Source organism: Mustela nivalis (assembly GCF_964662115.1).
Source record: "Mustela nivalis genome assembly, chromosome: 2".
In the NCBI taxonomy this organism is placed as follows: domain Eukaryota; kingdom Metazoa; phylum Chordata; class Mammalia; order Carnivora; family Mustelidae; genus Mustela; species Mustela nivalis.
The window spans coordinates 85,370,176-85,385,474 of NC_139021.1; the positions used below are offsets into that span (position 1 = coordinate 85,370,176).

The 15,299-nt window shown below is 38.3% G+C and overlaps 1 long non-coding RNA gene across 1 annotated transcript; it reads right to left on the bottom strand.

The window, feature by feature from the left end:
• Nucleotides 1-1,921: 1,921 nt before the first annotated feature.
• Nucleotides 1,922-13,235, bottom strand: LOC309858920. The gene is made up of 3 exons (XR_014308439.1): nt 13,162-13,235; nt 12,621-12,662; nt 1,922-2,042 (listed from the first exon to the last, which is right to left on the bottom strand). It is a non-coding gene; the product is annotated as an uncharacterized lncRNA (long non-coding RNA).
• Nucleotides 13,236-15,299: the final 2,064 nt, after the last annotated feature.

Sequence of the window (15,299 nt, forward strand, 5' to 3'; positions counted from 1 at the left end):
TATCCAGTCATCCATCAATGGGTATTTCCATGTCTCGGTTATTGTAAATAATGTTGCTATGAACATGGCAGGGGGTGTGTAAATATGTTTCTGAGTTAGTGTTTTTATGTCCTTTGGCTATCTTCCCATAATAGAATTGCTAGATCACATGGTATTTCTATTTTTAATTTTTTGAAAAATGCCACACTGTTTCACACGGTGGTTGCACTAATTTATAATGCCACTAACAGTGCACACGGGTCTTCTTTTCTTACATCCGTGCCAACATTTTCTATCCCTTATGTTCTTGGTGATGGCCATTCCAGCAGGTATGAGGTGATATTTCCTCATACCTCATATTTTAATTTGCACTTCCATAATGACAAGTGATGATAAGCATGTTTTCATGTATCAATTGGCCAGTCATATATCTTGTTTGGAAAAATGGCTACTCTTTATCAAAAATACTATGTGGCCTTTTTGAACTAAAAAGAAAATACATATGAAAGAAAGGTGTAGAAAATACAGTAATTCTAATCATCAGAACAAACTACCTTTAACTTTTTGGTATATGTTATTTCAATATTCCTAAGCTTTCTTATGATTGAGAAGTCAACATTAGTTCTCTTTTTAAAAATATTTTATTTATTCATTTGAGAGAGAGAGAGAGAGAGAGAGCACAAGCAGGGGGAAATGCAGAGAGCAGGGAGCCCATGAAGCTTGTTCCCAGGACTTGGCGATCATGACCTGAGTTGAAGGCAGATGCTTAACCATCTGAGCCACCCAGGCACCCCGTCAATATTACTTCTGGTAAGAATACTAGGTCCCTCCATTAGCAGAGCAAAGAAAATGAGCAAATAAAAGGACTCCAATTTTACATCTTGAGAAGTTATCAAATGGCCATATTCCCTCACAGTCTCTCACAAAGAACAATTGCCCCTGCCAGTGCTGAGACTGACCTAAGGAAAAGGCAAACTGCAGGTCACAGAGGGAACACACAGGATTCTGACTCTATTAATGGATCCTGGTTGCAAAACTATCTTAACGATAAACCTTAAGAATCTAAGAACTATGTTTTATAAGAAGTTCCAGTGCCATGGAGGACTAGAAAGAGGAACAGAAAAGTCTAAGCCAAATTAATTACAGAAGTTTGCACTTCATCTCTGTGGACTGGTTTCTAAAGATACAGAGTGTGGTAAATGAGAAATAATAATAACATAAACTGGAGCGGGGAGGGGGGCAAGCATGGAAGAGCAGCCTGATGTTACGGGTTTTGGCAGCGACAGCTGGCAAGACTCAGTGGTTGGTTGGATGGTGTGAAAGGAGGGCAGAAAGGTGAGGACAGGCTGATGAAACATGATGAGGAAAGGAAAACCACACACACGATCACAGAAAGAGTTCCAAACATAGCAAAAGCTCAAAACATCAACATAGTTTATCTTCTTTGAAGCATTATATTTGTTTATACCTAAGAAAGCAATATTGACTTGTGTGACTTTTCAAGTAAATAGATTTTGGTTAATCTTGGCCCGGTATCTGTCCCTGATATGGTTTGGTTCCTGGGCAAACTTACTTAACTTCATTATAATTTAAATCTAGTTGCTAGGTAACTACATCCAGGGTTCTTTCTGGTCCCTAGATTGAGTTATCTGTGCCAAAATGTAGGTAAGGTAATTTGAAGGTTAGAGAGAGTTGATACAATTTTATGAGAATTTTAATCATCTTCCATTTGTGGAACTATCCCTGTGTGAACAGTTATTTTACCACAGAAGCTGAATGATCATTTGCCTGGTTTGCTTAGCCCTCTTTTTTAAAACATGAAGAAATAGAGTAGACTCCTCCCAGTGAATGACCAACAACACCCTGTCCTGGATTTCATGAAGCAGAACAGTTACAGGAGAGTGAAGCAGTATCATATGAGCTGAAACTACAAATACCTTTTCTTGCACCTTCTTGTTGAAGAAATGGGAAGTCAAAGGGAGAAGGGATATGTTGGTGAGGGAGAGAGCAGCTCCAGGAGGGTTGCCATGGTGATGGGCATGTAGGCAGATAAGTTAGGGGTCCTGGAAAAAGAAAGATGAGACATAGCTTTTTTAACATAAAAGACATCATTTTAGGTTCCCCCAGGAATTTTGTGATCTATGCCTGACCAGCACTACTTGCCCAAGCACATTTCTTGCAGAACTGCCTGGGATATGTTCAAATTGCAGAAAAATAGACCGCAATGGTTATAGATTTTAAGGAAATAAAAAGAATTCAAAAACTAATAATCTCTAGTAACAGATCAGAAAATAGCCTGACCATATCAGAGACAATAAACCAATGGTAAAACTGCTTCAAAAGTAAAGATTGACCCATCTCACATTCTTCAGTCCTTTTTTGCAGGATTTAAAACCCTCTGAGCACTCAAACTCTGGATTAACTGGATCCAGAGAACTGCTGATGCTGACCCTTGCTGCCTTGTGACCTCAATCAACCAAGACCTTGATTCTATTGACTTAAGATGACTTTGGTCCCAATTCTACATGGAACTCTCCTTTGCCAATCCCTTTCATGAAAATGCATGCACCCTAAGCCTAAAACCTCTCTGATTTTGTTGTTGTGGAGGGGGCAAGAACTTCTTTGGGAAATGTCCCCACTGTTTTCCTTACTTGTTACAAGTAAAACCCTTCCTTTTCCCACTCTTTTGGCTAGACCTACACCAAGAGGAAACCCCAATTTCAGGTTACAGGCTTAGGACCACTGACTTTGGCATTGGGACGCAGGTCCATAGGACACAAAGAAGAAATAGGATAACTCAATGTGGAAACACAGTGCCTAAAGGACAAACGAAAGGCATCCTGCTTAGGAATTTGCTTGTCAGTCTTTCTGGGTCTAGTATGAGTACTGATTAGTGATTAGCAGCCTATGAACAAACTCATGTACTGTGCATATATTTTTTTTTAGATGACGATTATTTCTTTTATTCTAAGAAAACAGGGTGATGTTTAATAGAAAAAGCAGAACAGTAGCATCTTTCAAACTAGTCATTCTGAGAGACTATTAATCCAGTGGTACCGCCATTGCCTCCAATGTAGTTCATATTCTCTGAAATTACTGTTAAGGAGGCAATTGCATACAATGTGCTGAAATTTGGAGTGCGGTGACCCAGGTTCAAGTCTTCACTGTGTTGGTCTTATTTTTCTGACCTTCACCTTCACCTTCACCTTCAGTTTCCTATTTATACAATGAACATGACAGTAGTACCTATCTATTCAAGATGGTTGGGAGTATTAACTGTGAAACAGAGTGAATACTGTCATATAATAAGCGCACAGTATTAGCTCTTAGTGTTTGTAGCTTCTCCCATATTTGCAGTTCATACTGTTGTCCCACTTGTTCAAGCTAAAATCTGGGGTTCATTGTTTTTTTCAGCATAACAGTATTCCTTGTTTTTGCACAATACCCAGTGCTCCATGCAATCAGTGCCCTCTCTAATACCCACCACCTGGTTCCCCCAACCTCCCAACCCTCGCCCCTTCAAAACCCTCAGATTGTTTTTCAGAGTTCATAGTCTCTCATGGTTCACCTCCCCTTCCATTTTCCCCCAACTCCCTTCTCCTCTCTAACTCCCCTTGTCCTCCATGCTATTTGTTATGCTCCACAAATAAGTGAAACCATATGATAATTGACTCTCTCTCCTTGACTTATTTCACTCAGCATAATCTCTTCCAGTCTCATCCATGTTGCTACAAAAGTTGGGTATTCATCCTTTCTGATGGAGACATAATACTCCATAGTGTATACGGACTACATCTTCCTTATCCATTCATCCGTTGAAGGGCATCTTGGTTCTTTCCACAGTTTTGCAACCATGGCCATTGCTGCTGTAAACATTGGGGTACAGATGGCCCTTCTTTTCACGACATCTGTATCTTTGGGGTAAATACCAAGGAGTGCAATTGCAGGGTCATAGGGAAGCTCTATTTTTAATTTCTTGAAGAATCTCCACACTGTTCTCCAAAGAGGCTGCACCAACTTGCGTTCCCACCAACAGTGTTGTTTCCTGTCTTGCTAATTTGGGCCACTCTAACTGGTGTAAGGTGATATCTAAATGTGGTTTTAATTTGAATCTCCCTGATGGCTAGTGATGATGAGCTTTTTTTCATGTGTCTGATGGCCATTTGTATGTCTTCATTGGAGAAGTGTCTGTTCATATCTTTTGCCGATTTTTTGAAATGATTATCTGTTTTGTGTGTGTTGAGTTTGAGGGGTTCTTTATAGATCATGGATATTAACCTTTTGTCTGTACTGTCATTTGCAAATATCTTCTCCCATTCTGTGGGTTGCCTCTTTGTTTTGTTGACTGTTTCATTTGCTGTGCAGAAGCTTTTGATTTTGATGAAGTCCCAAACGTTTATTTTTGCTTTTGTTTCCTTTGCCTTTGGAGTGTGCATATGTTTTTTCTAATGGCATGATGGAGCTATCAAATATAATGGTAAATATTTCCTGCACAGAAAAAAAAAAAAACTACAAAAAAACCCCACAAAAATATAGGGTACCTGTAAAGACTGTAGAGGAAAGTGTTAAGTGCCAATGATTATATAAGAGAAATAAAAAAAGAATGCTTTGGAAGACATTACCAGGATAAAGCCATGCATTAAAACATACTTCACAGGGGCACCTGGGTGGCTTAGTGGGTTAAAGCCTCAGGTCATGATCCCAGGGTCCTGGGATTGAGCCCCACATCAAGCTCTCTGCTCGGCAGGGAGCCTGCTTCCCTTCCTCTCTCTCTCTGCTTTTCTGCCTACTTGTGATCTCTGTCTATCAAATAAATAAATAAAATCTTTTTAAAAAAAACATACTTCACAAATTATGGTTGAACAAAATATGCCTGAGATGTGGTACATTTGGTGCAGTAAACAAAATCAAATGAGACCATGGAATGTTCCCCATAAAATCCTGACGGTGTGTTCAGTCACTCCCTTTTCTTTGATTTTATTTTTCTCATTAAAATCCAATCTATGACACATTTAAAATTTTCTCCTACCTAACAGTAACATGCACAAAGCAATAAGCTGCACACACCCTAGGGGAGATTACCAAGTGAAGACTCTCTGATTTCCAGACTCCTTATAACACCTCAACTGACATGATCTAAGATCATCATTGATTACACAAATATGACACACTACCAGGTAGGAGTATGTGAAATATGTTGATAATAGCTACAGGAAATATTGGAAGTGAGTCACACAATTGTTTCCTGTTTGGGGGGGGGGGATTTTTTGAACAATTCAAAATTAAGCTTGAAGGAAAATTACTTCTACCCTGGACATCTAAAAACATGGGTGACAGCTCAGCTCATACCATTATAATTATTGAACTAAATCTGGTTTGCTTACAGTGATGCATTAGGCTTTTTAACTTATCAGTATTTTTGCCTGACAGCTCAAAAACTAATTATCTTTTTGATTCTATTGCCAATGGCTATAGCTATTCTTAGAAGTGTTCCCCTTTTCCAATGGAAACCTGTAGACAAACATGCAAAGCACCCTAAATGATTTAGGATCTTCTTTTAATCTCTACTTATTACCATGAGGAAATAAGACTTCAATTTTTAAAATATATTTACAAAGAAACTCATCATCTACTTAAGTGAAGTTAATTATTTTCCTTTGAAATGTATTGCTGAAAGTTAATTTTGAGGGACACCTAGATGGCTCAGTTGGTAGAGCATGCAACTCTTGATCTCCAGGTCATGAATTTGAGCCCCATGTTGAGTGTAGAGATTGCTAAAAAATAAAATCAAAGAAAAAAACAAAATCAATTCTAGCTTCATGCTGTCAGGGGACAGGACTTGGTGGCCCTAGTACAACACTGTCATTCTTTTGAAAATGCCAGGTTTGAAAGATTCACCAATCAAAGGCAATCCCATAAGAAACTCATCAGCTCATACAGGAGAAAACAGGGAACAGGGAGTGATAACAAGTTCTTCAGCAAAGAAAGGGAGTTTACCTACTCAGCTTTGAAGGAGTGTGAGGGTTTCCCAGTAGACCACACTTGTAAGCTGAATCAAGGAAGGGAGGGATAAAGAGCCATGTAGGGATGGAGGTAAGAAAAGCAGAAGATGAAAAATGGAAAGAATATTCAGGTAGTAAATGCAGCACATGGAAATGATAGAGATTAACAGCATTAAGCTTTGAGAAAAACCACTGCATTCAGCCTGATCAGCAGAATTTCTCCATGTGGGGTCCATAAGCCACCTCCACTTGAGTCTCCTTGTTTGTTGCAATGAAGCTTCCTGAGCCCTGAAGCCTATGTACTAATCCAGAATCCAGACCCCAGGACTTTGTAACCATTCCAGAGAATTCATAAGCTCTGAATTATATATCCTCTAGCAAGACATAAATATAGGGAGGAAGTGACAAAAGAGGTTTCTGGTGAGCTGAGCAGTGTTGGACCACAAGATCCCTGAACACTAAAGTTATGGGACTTGGGACTTTCCTGAGTGCAATAGAGGAGCCAGAGCCAGAATCTACATAAGAACAAAAAGAGAACAGAATTCTACTTTAGTAGAAGCCCTGTAGAGGCAGCCTGGGAGAGACTTGGGCAGAGTCATCCAGGGGACAGAAAAGCCGAAGAGAAATAGTAAGAAAGCAGAACTGACTATACGTGATGATTGGTCCAATGGGATATATGGCAGTGAAGGGGAGGGAACATGGTTTAAAACACAGACATTAAAAATGATCCCTCCCTAGGGTCCTAGCTTGAGTACTATGACAAGCAGTGGCAAGCGGTGGCAAGATGATCACAAGCGGTGGTGGCAAGGAGAATAAGTTCAGTTGAGCTCGAAGCATCTACAGAACTCAGGTTCAGGAGACATATTTAGGATAGAGTTAGAGACAGAATCACCAATACACAGATGGCAATAGAAGCTTTGGGAAAATAAAAGCTTATGTTTCCACTTTTCTTCATAAACTAGAAAGTGGACTTATTTCCCAATACTAAGGGAAAAAGGTGGTATCAGAGAATGCAGAAAATCTAAAATAGCCCTTATGAAGCTGCAAGAGAGAATGCCAAATAAGGAAACAGAATGCATTGAAGGTTCATCAAATATAGAAGGACAATTTTTAGTGGCTCCACTTGGGTTGACTGAGTGCTTCTTCCACAGCTCTTGCCCACCAGTGAGGCAGGAATGGAGAAAGAAGGCAGCTGGACTGCTAGGGATTCAGCCTCTCAAAAAAAGTAGAGGGGCTATAGGGCCTTACTCATCTTGAAGGCTTCCTCCTAGATGCTATATTTACTCCCCAAATTCAGATCTGGAACAAAAACCTGCCATGCTTCTCTTCAGTGTGATTCTGCTTTGTTGCTTCCTTGTTAGTTCCCCTGGTGTACACATGCACACAAGTGCACCTACTCCCACCACTTTCCTATGAACGTAAGTGCTATTCCTTGACTACTTACTAGCCCTACTTAGGTAGCACTGAATGTTGAAATTTCTTCCAGGGTTATGGTTGTACTCGTCAATAGCCAAAAGGCTAGTGTGATGGCTAGCCTTCAGAGGCTTAATGCACTGAACCACTCAGGCATCCCTTGAAGCTATATTATGAATTCATAGTTAAGTACTACTTCCATCTCTTTGTGTCCAAGCATCACTTTTTCTGCTCTCACCCTTTATAGATATCTTCTTCTATATGTTTCCCATAATCTCCTACTTACTCCACAGAGCCAAGTATATCTAAATCAAGTATAAATGACTTCCTTGACCTGCTCTGCATGCTGCACTGGTACAGTGAGGGATGCTGTCTGGCCTAGCACACGCAGCCCCCTCCCAGAGCAGCTGGAAGTCAGGAGTAAAGGGTAGAGAAATTCAATTTTTCTGGGTTCAGGACTCCTACACACACCCAGGCCCCCAATTTGACTTACTTGTTGATTTCCTTTATTTTTTTTAAGATTATATTTATTTGAAAGAGAGAGAACACAAGTGGTAAGGAGGGGGAGAGGAAGAGGGAGAAGCAGGCTCACCACTGAGCAAGGAGCCTGATGCAGGGCTCCATCCCAGGACCCCAGAACCATGACCTGAGCTGAAGGCAGACAGTTAATGATTGATCACCCAGGCACCTCTATCATATTTATTGTTTTAAGAACTCCTTCTTCTGTTCAAACCCCTGTTATTTTTCATGCATTCAATATCCAATCTCCCAGAGCACATTATATGGGTTTTTGAAGTTTTCCTCTGCTCCTGCATTGCAGACATTGCTCTTTCTGGATGTTTGTATTGGAGGTTCTCTTCTTTCATGTTGGTGATTTTCCTCAAATGGAATTCTTTGTGGTTTTTGATATCTAGGAACAGGCACTAATAAAGATTGTTGGCGTGTCTATAAGTGTTTGGGCATACACATTCATTCCCAAGCCTCATTTAGAATAACATATTATTTAAGTGGGAGATCCCCAATTGTCAGAATCGATGAAGCATTTTGGGGTGACACTGATTTTCTCCAGAGAGCCATTGTCCAATCTCATACTCATAGAGTATTAACCTGGTTGCTGATGCTCTAGAAGAGCAGGAGAGAAGGCTGGTGAATACTCCTTATTTAGCATTTAAGCTTTCCCTTCTCAACTTTTAGTACTGCACCTCACTGCCCCTCAGCAGTGTATGGTGTCCTTGTCTAGAGCTTCCCTGGTTCAATATTTCTGGAAAATGAACCCACAGTGTTCTGCAGGGGAGGAGGAATGGGAGAAGATAGGAGTTTGTCTACATGAGTTTAAGAAAGAGACTTAAGTGGGGAAGGGTCATGCTCATTTAAAAGATGAGCAGGGGTGCCTGGGTGTCTCAGCGTGTTAGAGCCTCTGCCTTCGGCTCAGGTCATGATCTCATGGTCCTGGGATCGAGCCCCACATCAGGCTCTCTGCTTAGCAGGGAGCCTGCTTCCTCCCTCTCTCTCTGCCTGCCTCTCTGCCTGCTTGTGATCTCTTTGTCAGATAAATAAATAAAATATTGTAAAAATAATAATAATTTTTTTTTAAAAGATGAGCAGCTGGCATCATCCTAATTAACATCACTTTTGAGCAGCTTAATGATTTTCTTTTGGGAAATTACTTATCCACTTGTCACCTGCATGGCAAAGCAAATCAGGTGCCCGTTTCCCACTATGGAAACAGAAGAGCTACCTTTCCACTTCCCTCCCTAGTACATACAGGGAGGAGAGACATGAGTTAAACAGCCAATCACATGCCCTGTCCTTGTGGGTGCATGATATAGAGAGGCATTTTCATGGTTGAATGTGGTGGTGGCATTCTGGCCACACTTTTATGCTATAAGTGATTTTCTGTAAGTCCTATTTTCCAGCTCTCTGGAGATGCCACTGTTCATTCCCGTCCATTATTTTTTTTTAAAGATTTTATTTATATATTTGAGAGGGAGAGCAAGAGAACACGAGCAGGGGGAAGGGCAGAGGGAGAGGAGAAGCAGGCTCCTCTATGAGCAAGGAACCTGACCTGAGGCTCAATCCCAAGGACCCTGGGATTGTGACCTAAACTGAAGGCAGATGCTTAAGCAACTGAGCCACACAGGCACCCCCATTCCTGTCCATTCTTGTTCAGAGTCGATCTGCAAGCTCCTGGTATCCTTCCAATAAATTTTCTCAAGTTAAAAAAAAAAAAAGAAAAAAAAAAACACTCCTCCCTGCTCTCCCACTATATTCACATGTCTCAAAATCTTCAGGGATTCTGTGACATAATAAGCCCATGCTTTTTTTTCTGTCCATACACTCCTTTGTGGCTCTCAGCTGCAATGTAGTTACCATTCCTTCATTTGCTCTTCCAAATATTTTTGACTTCTTAGGTGTGTTATTTGCCTCTTGTCTTTTCTCTCTTCTAATGGGTTTTCTCTTTTCTATTCTTTTATTGTCAATTCAATGGACTTTGGAGAAAGGCTAGAGATGACCTCATGATTCAAGCCACCATGCACCATCAAAACTCTATATCCATGTATGGATTTCTAGAGAACATCAACATCATAACTCAAGTAAAATGTAATTCTCAACAATCCAAGATGCAGAGGAAACTGTTATGACCAAATAAATAAATAATGATGTTAGATGAGGATTTATACTCTGGCAAAAATCCAGTTTGTACAGAAATCAAATCCTATTATAGCCTTATGGGGGAAGTTACATTATTTTGGACTGAGTTTTTGTGGCTGTGGATTGAGCCAATTATTTTAATTATACTCTTGGGAAAGCTATTGGAATTCAATTAAAGGTGATTGAATTCCACTGGCATTCAATTTAGCACATTGCTTTTGAGCAAAGAGACTTGACACTTGGCTTAAAAGTGTTAAGGCTATAGTTTGACACTGAGAAACAAAAAAATGTGAGCTTTTAGCAATCAAATTAAGAATTTCAGCAAACACCAGGAAAACTCAGAGGACCAGACTACATGAGGCTGCAAGGATCATTTATAGCACAGATGCTAATGTTCTTTCTAAGCAAATATGCTCTTTTTTTAAGAAAATCTAGGTATGTGAACAGGAGGATGGCCCAATTAACTGAGGTAAATAAAAACCATAAAATACAATGAATCCCTCGATAGGGATAATAAATATGGCCAGACCTCTAAGACACAGCATTGGGCGGGGGGGAGCTGTTTAGAACAGTAACCTCCAGGAAAGGGGGAAAAAAGAAACCTGAGACAAGACACTTTGATTAAAGGAAACTTTTAGATTTAACTATGTTAATTAATTATTAACACATCACTTATATAGATAAAAGTGTTTTAAGAACAAATTTAGTTTTTAATTTATAAATGTTCTCTTGAAAACCTTTTCCATCATATGGTTTTCTAAACAAGCTGGGGTAAAACAATCACATGGAAAGGAAAAGTTTCTAGTTCTAGATTATACAGAATAAGCACATCTACCCTTACCCTTCTACTGCAAACCAGTAATGAGCATCCCATTTTTCTTCCACTGTGCCCTGGTCTAAGCTCAAGGCAGCCCAAAACAAAGACGAGGACATGTATTTTGTGATTTTTCTTCTAGGAGGTACCTATAATGGGAAAATCATGGAGACAGAGAGTAGAATAGAGGTTACAAGGGTTAGGGAGAGGAAAGAATGGGAAGTTATTGTTTAAAGTTTAGAGTTTCCATTTGGGATGATGAAAAAGTTTTGGAACTAGATAGTGGAGATATTTGCACAACAATGTCCAAGTACTTAATGCCACTAAATTGTACATCTAAAAATGATAAACCTTATGCATATTTTACCACAATGAAAAAAATAGAACTGAAAGAAATAGAGAAATTCACAATTATAGTTGTAAACTTTAACACTCTCTTGGTAATAGAACAAGTAGAGAGAAAATGGATGCAGAATGGATTAAAAAAGAACTGGACAATCAGTCATCTGAATGTAACTGGTATGTATAGAACACTATACCTGACTGGAAAAATATGTTCTTTCCAGGTACACATGAAACATTTAACAGAAATTGACAGCATCTTACATATTAAACAAACTCTAACAAATTTAAAACAACTAAAATTATACAAAGAATGTTATTTGACAATAATGGAGTTAAACTACAAATAAATAGCTAGATAAGAGAAAAAATCTCCAAACACTTATAAATTAGCACACTTCTGAGTAATTTATGGGTCAAAGATCACAAAGGAGATTAGTAAACATTTTGGACTGAACAAACATTAAAGTATAGCATATAAACATTTATGGGATAGAGTTAAGCAATGCTTAGAGGGAAAGTTAGAGCATTAAGTGCTTGAACTAGAAAAAGAAAGTCTCAGGCCAATAGTCTGTATTTCCACATTAAGATAGTAGGGAAAAGAAGCAAAGAAACAGAAAGAGGAAGTATTTTTTTTTTTTAAAGAGAGCAGAAACCAACAAAATGGAAAACCAAAACAAGATAATAAATGAAACCAAGAACTAGTTCTTTGAAACAAACATAAATTTGGTAAACCTCAAACAAGCCAAAAAAAGGAAAGACACAAGTATCAATATCAAGAATAAAAGGCGGGGGAGAGGAGGTGAAAGGGTGTGGAAGGGGACACCAGAGTGTGACAGGGGTTGGAAGAGAGATGGGAGGAGAGTTGGGAGGGGGTGGGAGAGAGGCAGGCGAGAAGTGAGAGGGGCTCCACAGACCCTACTGGGAGGAGGAGAGAATGTTTTGATAAGTCCACACACATAAATTCAACAACTTAGATACATGAACCAATTCCTGGGAAAAAAAATGTAAAACTTAACTAAATGTCACAGCTTATAGATAAATCAGCTCAAAAAGGACTATAGACTTAATGTTTATATAAAACATAAAATATAAAGTTTTACCAAAAAAAATGGAGAAAATCTTTGTGACCTAGAGTACACATGATACTAAAAGTACAGTCCATAAAATAAAAGTTCTATTGATTAAATAATATTATATATAAATAATATTAAAGTTTTGAACTGAAGACATTGTTAAGAGATTAAAATCATTTGAACTGAGGACATTGTTCAGAGATTGAAAAGGCAATTTGTGCACCAGGAGAAAATACTGGCTTGTACAAATAATTTGTGTTCATACTATACAAAAAAAAAAAAAAAAAAAAAGTATCTCTACATTAAGAAAACAACCAAATTTAAAAACAGACAAAAACTTACATGTACACTTCACCAAAGGGGATATAAAGTTGAAAAATAAGCCTGCAGAAAAGATGTTCAACATTATTAACTTTGAGCGAAATGAGAATTAGAGCCACAGTAAAAATCACACCACTTAAAATAGCTAAAATGAGTGCCCATAGCAAAAGCTAAAAGTATGGGAAACAACTGAAACTCTCCTACATCGCTGGTGGTAATGCAAAATCTCATAGCCACTATAAAAAATAATGTGGTGATTTCCTAATAATTTAAACCTACATTTTACCATATGACCCAGTAATCCCACTCCTTGGTATTTGCCTTATAGTAATCAAAATTTATATTCACAAAGGGGCCCTGTGTGCCTCAGTTGGTTACCAGACTTACTCTTGCTTTTGGCTCATGTCATGATCAAAGCCATCTGTATGGCTTACACTCAGCACCGAGTCTGCTTGAGATTTTCTCTCTCCCTCTGCTTCTTCCCTTCGCCACACTCTCTCTATCTCTCTCTCTGTCTCTAATATAAAATAAATAAATACAATCTTTAAGAAATTATACTCACATGAATACCTTCAAATAAATGTTTATAGCTGTTCTTTCCATAATCGCTCAAAACTGAAAACAATCCAAATGTCCTTCATGGAGGATGGATAAACAAGGAGGTCTAAATACAATGAAACAACACTGCAGCAATGAAAAGGAATGAACTATGACTATACACAACAACCTGGATGAATCTTAAAGCCATTATGCTGTGTGAAAGAAGCCAGTCTCCAAAGTTACATACTGTAACTATACTGTATACTGTAACATGCATATTCTCAAAAACACAAAACCATAGTGACAGAGGAAAGATAAATTGTTGCCAATGATTAGTGGTCTAGGAAGGAAATGATGACAAAGGGGCAGCATAAGGGACTCTTTTAGTGATAGAATTAGTTTATATATTGCTTGTGGTAGTGGCTACATGAATCTATATGTGTTAAAACTGGTAGAACTGCACATAAAACAAAAAGTCCAAAAACCTGATGGCAGCTTTCAATCAAACCTTTCTATATTTTTAAACTATTTTTGTCAATAGGTAATTAGAATTAAGTATCAAATAAATTGAGTTCCTACTAGAAATCTCTGTATCCTTGAAATGCTCTTTTCTGGTTGGCCCTTATAATGTGCTGCACTCTGGAATTCCAGAAATTTATTTTTGTTAACCAAATATTTCCCACTTACTTTTGAGATTTCCTGGGCATATTTTTATGAAACTGAAATGTTTCTATTGCTTGTAATATTTAATAGTCAATAATTGTTTATTGATTATATAAACAAATTATTATATGTAGAAATGTCATAAATTACATTTTGTGACTTTCTATGGTTCAAAAATCTGTACTACACATCAACAGAAACAATTCCTTTGCAGTGTTCTTGAAAGCATTGTTCATTTTCCCTCCTATCTCCCATACATGTGACCTTTAAGTTTAAAAGAAATCTAATGTCTTTACCCTTTATGGAACAAAATACCCTTTATAAAGGGCTCAACGTGAACAGAGCTGTACTTTTTAGAAAGTCATATTTTCTGTAAACCCATTCCAATTAATCATTTCTCACTGTTTTCATAACTTTTGACTAAAACAAAAGCAAAAACAGAACACTTTTAACCACATCAAAAGTTACCCCAGAAAGATTAAGTCTTACTACATCATGAACCAAAAATAGATTGGGAAATGGTGATTTGCTCGAAAAACAGAAGTGTGCTATGCTGTAGAATTATTTCAGTACACCAATCACCAAGATTCTGTTTCATACCAAACGTGCTTTTCTATTTCAAAATTTAGTTAAACATATTCTAATACACAATTTGTTTGTCTTTCATTAGAATAGCTTCCCACCCACTTCTGGTAATCATATCACTGTTATTCCATTCTACTATGATAAAAATTTGTAAATATTGTGCTTTTCTTTCTTATTCAGCCTTTTAAAATCCTATTTGTGTCTTCTTTGGAAATGACTTATTTACTGCATTGTTTTAGGCCCTTTTCTCTGTGATATTACACTACTTAAATAGTCTTTTACTGGGCGACCTCGATTCGAAATTCCATCCAGAATGCCAAAAACTTATACAACTCCTATGCCCTGAATGTCCCTCCTCTGACCCCAAACTGATTGCCTTTATTTATTGAGTTAAATCCTAAATACTCACTTTGAGGAGCTTCCATAATAACCCCCACCTTTACTTTTGGTTCATTGTTTGGTTTTAGACTTCATCCTCTGATCTGTCAAGAAATGCTAGTCATTTTTTAAGTATGTATCATATTCAGTCTCATCTCTTTGCCATTATTCACTATAACCCATTGATTAGACAGCTGGATCTTTTTTTTAAATATTTTATTTATTTAGTTGACAGAGATCACAAGTAGGCAGAGAGGCAGGCAGGGGGTGGGGTGGGGGAGGCTTCCCAATGAGCAGAAAGCCCAATTCAGGGCTCCATCCCAGGACCCTGAGATCATGACCTGAGCCGAAGGCAGAAGCTTAACCCACTAAGCCACCCAGGCGCCCCCAGATGCATCTTCTTGAAGGACTGGTCAAGTTGCGCCTCCAACAAGCCTTGTATGACCATGATAAACTTGCTTGAAACTTTGAGAGCTCTGAAAGTAATTTATATATTAAAACACCCAACTGGGGGCGCCTGGGTGGCTCAGTAGA